Source organism: Emys orbicularis, chromosome 1, assembly GCF_028017835.1.
Source record: "Emys orbicularis isolate rEmyOrb1 chromosome 1, rEmyOrb1.hap1, whole genome shotgun sequence".
Lineage (NCBI taxonomy): Eukaryota > Metazoa > Chordata > Testudines > Emydidae > Emys > Emys orbicularis.
Window position 1 is genome coordinate 91,600,508 of NC_088683.1, and position 8,037 is coordinate 91,608,544.

Consider the following 8,037-nt stretch of genomic DNA (forward strand, 5'->3'; position numbering starts at 1 on the left):
GTCTTGGGTAACATTTTTTGCTTATTTTTTGCCTTATAATTTTCTTTAGAGTTTTAGATGCAGTTTGGTTTTGGTCCTCTCTCCTCTTTTACTAATTACAGGATTTAGTTATGCTGACTCTGTTTCCTCAAGATTGGAAAAGGTGATCTAGCTATCTCCTTACATCGAGGATGTTTCTATTACTTGCTCATGATCAAATTAGGGAATGTATTCACATTAATACAAGGGATATTACAAATCCTGGAATGGAATGTGAAGCTTTTCAAAAGCTAGTTAGGGGACAACCAGTTGTTTGTTTCCCCAATAGGTATTAAAAAAGAAACACGAAATGGAGAGATTTATAAGCTACAAATGGCAGCAGTTAGGCACAAACAGCCATTCAATTTTTTCTAGAAATTGGGTGTCTAACTCCTATTTGTGTCTTTGATTTCTAAGACAGTGTGCTTGGGAACTAGAAGCTTGGGAGATTTTCAAACAGTATTTACACAGATTGATCTCCTAAAACATCCGAAAGTCAGAGCACTAGGAAACAAGAATTTGGCCTGACCAATACCCATTCTGTGCAATGTATTTTATTTAGAGCTAAGCAGAAAGATTATGAATGGGCTGACAAAAATAGTAAGCTGCTGGCTTGGATACTCAGGAGCGATTGAGTAGATAGATTCCTACTGCTCCATCTATCATTGTCGAGGATGGTACTATTACCAGTGATCCCACTCCAATAAATCAGGTTTGGGAACAGTTTTATAGTAGGCATCATGCATCTATGGCTACTTACAGTCCAGTTAGAAGTGATGTGTTTTTAGATAAATGAACTCAAAATACTTAGTGAAGAGCGAGCAGTTGCACTTGATAACCTTATTACAAAAGGGGAATTACTGTAACTATAGCTAGTCAGGTGGCAGTCTAGGAACACCCAAGGCAGCCTTGCAAAACTATCATGAACATTTGCCACTTCCAATCATAAAATCTACTCTCCTGCCCTTTATCACAATGACTGATGAGAATGAAAAAAAACCCCGAATGATATGTTCACCCATCCAAAATCACCTGTCCCCTCAATGGGAGTAGAATGTTGTAAGACAACCCAGGGTTAAATGGTCTATCCATCGGATTAGCTCTCTTATATTCGCCATTCTCTTATTAACTCACTATTAGATATATTTGTGTGTTGTCAAAACAGGTCTTTCCTTCATACATCAACAAATCTCTGATTCTTGCAAACTTAGGGCCAGAGCCTAGAAACACACACAAGTAGGAAAACTCATGAGTTAAGTTACTGGTATATGTGTTAGAGAGCCAAGGTGGGTGGATATCTTTTATTGGACCAACTTCTGGTGGTGAGAGACTCAAGCTTATGCAGCTAACTGACTTGAAAAGAGCTCGAAACCTTGCCTCTCTCACCACCAGAAGTTGGTCTGATAAAAGATATTACCTCACCCACCTTGGCTCTCTGGGACCAACATGGCTATAACAACACTGCATGCAATGATGTATGTGTTTGCAGGACTAGAATAATGAGTTACCTGTTTGCTCAAGCCACTGTGGTCAGGCCAGAGTGACTGGTTCTGTAGGTGCTTCCTATCTATATTATGTTTTTGAATGTAGCCCTTCATATTTTGTCTCTATTACTATTACACTACAAGCTGTTGTCCCAATACATGAGAATCAATCTGCTCAGCCTTCTGGCTGGTCAACCGCACAGAACGAGAGATTCGGCTAAAATAGCTGCAGATTCCTTTATCTCTATTAATCAAGAAAAACTATTTGCTTCTGCAGAGTGGGATTTTGTTGGTGATGCTGAAGAGAATAAATGTTGGAAATATTTTTTAATTAGACCAAATTGCTTCATGCAGCAACTTCACATTTCATAGGGAGATAGTTTCAGGTTTCTAAATGTTTTTGGCTGCACAGCAAGATCCATGAAGTAATAAAGTTAGCTTCCAATTAATTCTTTGCAGTTGAGTCTGGGAGAGAGAGCTGAGAACTGTAACACCTGAAGTACACAAAAGGAGATATAAACAATAAAAAAAATGTTGTCATTCAAACATGAGGCGCTAGAAGAAATTAACAAGGGAAATCCAAATGGGGCTGGTTTTGTATCATCCAATAGCAATAATCTCCTTTTACATTTTATTTTCAGTTAACATTTGTAAATGCATACTCAGTTTTGAACAATATCACTTAGTTTTGAAGATCAGAGGCGCATAAAATGTGTCATTTTCAGTGTTCATGTGAAGCACAGATAAGGGCACCTCACAGGCACAAAAGAGGTTACATGAAATTTTTTGATGCGATTAATTGTATTATTCTCCTACAAGGAATGTGTTTGAAAGGTACAGAGAACATAAAAGAAAAGAGGGAGGATTGTGCAGTTTTTAAGTCAATTAAGGAGTTGATCAGTGTATGCAATGAAGTGGGTTTTGTGGCTCTAATCCTGTAAATAAAAGCAGTATGTAATTTTATTCAAGTGAGTAACCCCATATAATTCAATGGCAATACTCACATAAGTAAAGTTACACAGGAGTTTAAGTTTATGGGGCATATGATATAAGATGTTATCATGGAGTCATATCAACCCTTCATTATCCACACATACACTTAGATAATTGAGGCCAAACAGTTTTTTATTTAGAGAGGGATCAGTGGCTAAGTATAGGTACTGTGACATGATCCCAAACACACACACAGGCCAAGATTTTCAACCTAAAATCAGGCTCTTCAGTCAATGACAAAGCACCTTAATGGCCTGCTTTTCAAAAGGGCTGAGCAATCAAAAGCTCCCACTGCCCTCTCAGATCCTTTGATCAAGTCAGGAAATTCCAAGTTGCAATTTAAAAAGTCATGATTTTTTAAATGTTGCAAAGAATGGAAAAACAGAATTTAGATACTTTTGCTTGTGAAGGAAGGTGCTATTCAATTGGAGTAATCTCACTGAAATCAGTGGGATTACTCATGGGACAATGTTCTGTTTAGTTTGCATAAGGGCATCAAAATCTGACCCCTAGGAAGTCTATGGGAGGCAAAGCCTGTGGACTTCATAACTCTCAGCCTTTAGTCACAACTTCATTTCACTGCTTGATGTTGGGAAGGTGCTTATACATTTTGTGAACTCCTCAGTCTTCTACAGTGTGTTGCTCCAATCTGGAGCGTGATCACATCAGGTTTATTATTACCCGCTACACATTCTAGAATTCATCAGCTGTGGGTTCACATCACTGTAGCACACCTGTCGCCTCGAGCCACAGAGGACAGTTCTTACACTGCATGCAATTCATATGCAAGAATCCCAAAATAAACCCTAGAATTTAGAAACAAGATGAACCCAACCCCTCCATTCCCCACGTGGTTAGATAAGAATAACCGTGTGCATAGAGACGTTCCTTTTGTTGTGGAGAACCTTTTAAAGGTAGCACCTGCTCTTTAACAGTTCTTCATATTCATTCCTACCTATTGTTTTACTGTCTTAAAAGCAAAACCTCAACTTTACAAATATATATTTGTCTACCTATTTCTTTTTGGCCCATCTCCCCTTCAGGAATTATGCTCCAATGTTTTACTCTAGCCAATGGTTACTTTATTTCTAGCTTTTCCTCTCTTCTGCAACAATAAGCTACCCACCTATTCTTTTTCCTAAACCAGCCAACGGTTCTGACAGTAAAGGGCCTGATCAACTTTCATTGAAGTCCAAAGCTCTTATTTAACGTCAGTGGAAGAAAGATCAGGACCTTAAACTTCCCCTCCCCCTGAAAAACTTTTATCTCAAGAGGATCACCTTAACATAAAACATCTTGACTGGCCAGAGCCCTGAACAGCTTCTCCTCTGGCTTTCAGGATGAAGCTGTTCCTTTTAGTAAGCACCCTTAGGCATTCATGCACAGAGACGTTGTAAGAATATTGCTCTTAGTTTGAGTTAGCTGAAATTATAGACACACCTGTGTAAGTGCAGTATGTGTGTCCGTCCACCTGTCTGATACTTTCCGACATCTGTTTAGCAGGACTATTGACAGCTAAAGTGTTGGTTTGATATGTACCGGTTAAAGAAATTACAGTGTTCATAGAACTAGTTACACCCTTACACACATGAATGCCAAGATTTGCAAAAGTGTCTACATAAAATTAGACACCCAAATCCATATTTTCAAGAAAGCTGAGCCAAGAATCTCGTGCTCACTTCAGTGGGAGCTGTTGTGTGCACAGCTCTTCTGAAAGTCAGACACCTAAAGAAGAGGTACCAACTGTTGAGACTCTTTACCCCTCTGTATACATTTAGGCCAATACAGATTTCATTGTCATGTCCAATTGTGACCCCTTCATAGACTAGTTTCAGAGAAAACATATTATAAACACTTAATAGACACAAAGAAAGAGTCACAAGATTATATCATACATTATCCAGTGATTAATGGCAACAGGTCAGTAGCTTACACTGAAGAGTTCCATCTCCTAGTCAGGAAGTTGTACAAATAAGCTTGGCTCTTCCTCTCGAGCAGGTTTCTGAATCAGATTGTTGGCATGCTGTTCCCTTGTGCACTACTAGGAAATGGAGATGATGCTATCTTCACTGCACAGCGCCTCAGCAGCAGCAATCTAGCCCCTTTATACTCTTTCAGAAAGGAACAGATAAAGCATCAGTGTAGCATGGAATTAAGCTATCGTAACACCCCATCAGAGTGGAAAAGCCACTTGTTATAAAGACTTTAGTCGACAACAGGCATCTCTCTCCAGTTTCAGAGGAACATAACAGGCTGCCAGTGAATGCAAGCAACACACACATGGGTGAGATTTTGCAAACTCCTTGGTGCAGCTGGCTCATTTCCCCACCTGAGAATAAGGGAGTCTAGGAAACAGGAAGAGCACTAGTACCTGAGAGGGGATCCTAGGAGGAGATAAGCCTGGGCAGAAGGCTTTGCTGGGGAGGGTTCACGTATTATTTTTAATTACATGTTTGTTAATAACTGAGACCCCGGGAAGGTCTTTTTTGACTCTGTGAGCCTGCGGTTTTGTTTGGAACAGGGCAAGGACTCCACCTACATACAAGCTGGAGAAGACATCAGCCTCCGCCTACACCTTTGCAAGCCAGTGGCTCACTCCTTCACAAACCAAACTTCGTTGCATCGCCAGTACGGTTTCATGGGGGGGGAGGGTGTCATAGCCATTACACAAGTAGAAGTCCTTGCGGTAGGCTGCGTCGCTCCCCAGGGCAGAGCGCAGCTTGGCGGCATAATTCACATAATCCTCGTCCTTGGCATAACCACCAAACTGCCTGCAAAGGAGCCAAACATGGAGACACTGAGTGAGACAACCCTGAAATATGGTGACAAAAGGGGAAAGAGGGAACAAGATGCTAAAAATACATAGTGATGTAGATCCATGCTGTGGCTTTTCCCTGAGCTATCCTGTCTGAATCTAGTGCAGGCAAAAAGTGTTGGCTTGAGAGCCCCAGAGACTAGACAGCTTTAGTCATCCACAGATATATAAAGCATGGGCATCACCTGTACTAGCCCCCCACGTCCTGCCCTACATCTCAACCCCAAGCTGAAAGGACAGCTTCTTGTAGTGAAGGGATAGGTATCTCTACGCCCATTCAATTCTTGGCCTTTGTGCTGAGCCTGCCTACACAGATGTTAATTGTGGGGTGAACACTCACCTGCTGGAACCTGAACTATGAGAGGAAGCCAAACTCTAGCTAGTTCAAGTAACAGAGGGATAAACAACAACAAAGGGCTGCTACTGATTCCTGCAGGAACAACCAACAGCATGCAGCTCATCTTTGTTGACAATGCAGCCTGTCCCCATGGAGGCAACCAAACACAAAAGCTGGATTGTGGCAGCATTCAGACACACCGCAGGAGCTTGCAGACTGCAAAGGGAAAGGCCAGGCCAGATAGAAACATCTCACCAAGGGGGAACAGATTTGAATCCAGCATAAGTGTGTGTAGCAACCAAACAAAATACCCAATGGCTGTTCAATCCTGAATAACAATTGATGGTTTGATTCTAGTTTCTAGAGGACACGTGTCCACATTACCATGTGGCACTAACTGACCCCTGAGTTAGACAGCTGGTGGGCCATGACCACTATTTATCTATCTGTTCCTAACTCTCTCATTGTTACTGGCATACCCTCTTACGGTCTATGGCCAACATCTGTATCATGAATAATTTCAACAGAACTCTGCCGAGGGACCTCCAGACTGATATGAGAGACAGAGGAGTATTCTGCTCATTGAAAACTAACAACCACAAAGGAAACGTTAGAGGAGAAAACCCTAATGTATTTATTTTTACATCATATTTACTCTTTGTGCCTATTTCCAGCCCCTTCCTCCCTAAAAGAGATGTCCAGCCTGAAATGCCATCCATAAGTGGATTTGTAAATGTTGCTTCTACACAACCAAGCAGTGAGCATATGCATGCTGTTAAGCTTAATGACAAAGTGCTCTAAGGCTGGAGGGATACTGGTGCAGAAATTTCTGTGGTCAGGAGGGACCTGATCTGTGAGAAGGATTTGTTACCAGGAAAAATGGCAGAATTAAAATTGGGGGGGGGGGGGGGTTACAAAGTCCTTGCACCTTTAGTTAAGGTACACATGGAAACTGGTGATTTGCAGGCTGAACTGACTGTCACAGCAGTGGCACACAATTTTGCACCGTTTCTACTGGGGAATGGCTTTTTAGATGTGGCAGAATCTGTCCCAGGATTTGTTAGTAGCAAGAAGGAATCTTGTGATGAAAGCCTCAGAGGGGAGGGTGAAGTCACATGTGCTGCTGGGGAAATAGGAGAGTGTCTCTTTAATTACTATGTAGCAGTGGAAAATGGGCTGTTTTGGGGAGGGATGGTTGAGGCCGGTTCCTGTAGCCCCGGACTTAGGGCAGGTCCCTGTGGGAGGGGGTGGATAGAGCCCTCTCCTGTCCTGTGATCATCTCTCTGGGTGGTGGGGATAATCCACCTTGTAATGGGGAGGCCTTCCCAGCTGCTGACTGCCAGGAAGTGGCAGATCAGCAGGGGAAAGACCCTACCCTGGAGTGCACAGAGACGTGTGTCCTGGAGATGGAAGTTTGGGTCCTAACAACTGCTGTGGTGGGAACAGACCCCAAGAGCTCTGTAGCTGGAAGCAAGCCCAAACTGAGTGAAATGGGGCGTGGGGGGAGGGGAGGAATTTTGCTGGCCAGTGAAGGGTCTGTCATGGCAGGTAGCTGAGAGCCCACAGATGGATCAGGAACAGTTTTCCTTTTGGGGGACATAGGGGTATGTCCCTCATGGGGGGACCCAGAGAGGAAAGTCCAGATGGAAGGTGAAGGGGGACAGGGGAGTCTGCCCACCTTTTGTAGGAAGGCTTTTTGCCAGGAGGCGGGTGAAGGATCTGTATCTGAAATGCCAGACCCCTGATCTGTGGATCAGGTTTTAAGGGAAGACTCGGGGTCAGATCTCTTGGAGGGGTGAGTCCACCCAGCTGACTTTATGGGAACAGAGAGTGGGGTGACCGAGGGGATCTTACCAATCCAAAGCATTCCATTCAAAGATGTTGTTCCTCTTAACGCTTGTAAGAGATAAAACTGTCCCTTCAAGCCAGAAGGAAGAAAAACTGCATTGGGGAAACTTCACAAGCGGGTGGGGTCCAACATAAAGAGATTCCAGAGGGCGGGGCCGTGGGCAGTGTACACGTTCCTTGCCAGGACCCCAAACATATACCTGAATTAAGAGTCTTCTGCAGAGGCAGGAGAATCTGTGTCTGAGAACCTACCATGGTACACTAAGGGATTGGGAAATACAGTGGCCACTGGGCAAGCGAGGCAGTGTGAACTAAGTCTGTCTGTCCATCATAAATTGGCTGTTAATTTTGTGTCTTTGGCTACTCCACCGCTGGGTCAAGACAAAGGAGTTAATACTAATGGTAAATGCTTTGAAGACGAGTGACATACCTAATTTTTGGGGAAAACTTTTGTACATGCTAGGGATGGTGACAAGACAGACCCATAAGCATGCTGCTTTTCAGCTTATACCTGTAAACAGGCTGGAGGCTTGGCACAGCAG

The 8,037-nt window shown here is 43.0% G+C and overlaps 1 long non-coding RNA gene across 1 annotated transcript; it reads right to left on the bottom strand.

The window, feature by feature from the left end:
• Nucleotides 1-1,816: 1,816 nt before the first annotated feature.
• Nucleotides 1,817-4,721, bottom strand: LOC135895345 (uncharacterized). The gene is made up of 2 exons (XR_010562469.1): nt 4,429-4,721; nt 1,817-1,996 (listed from the first exon to the last, which is right to left on the bottom strand). It is a non-coding gene; the product is annotated as an uncharacterized LOC135895345 (long non-coding RNA).
• Between the last annotated feature and the right edge of the window lie 3,316 nt (nt 4,722-8,037).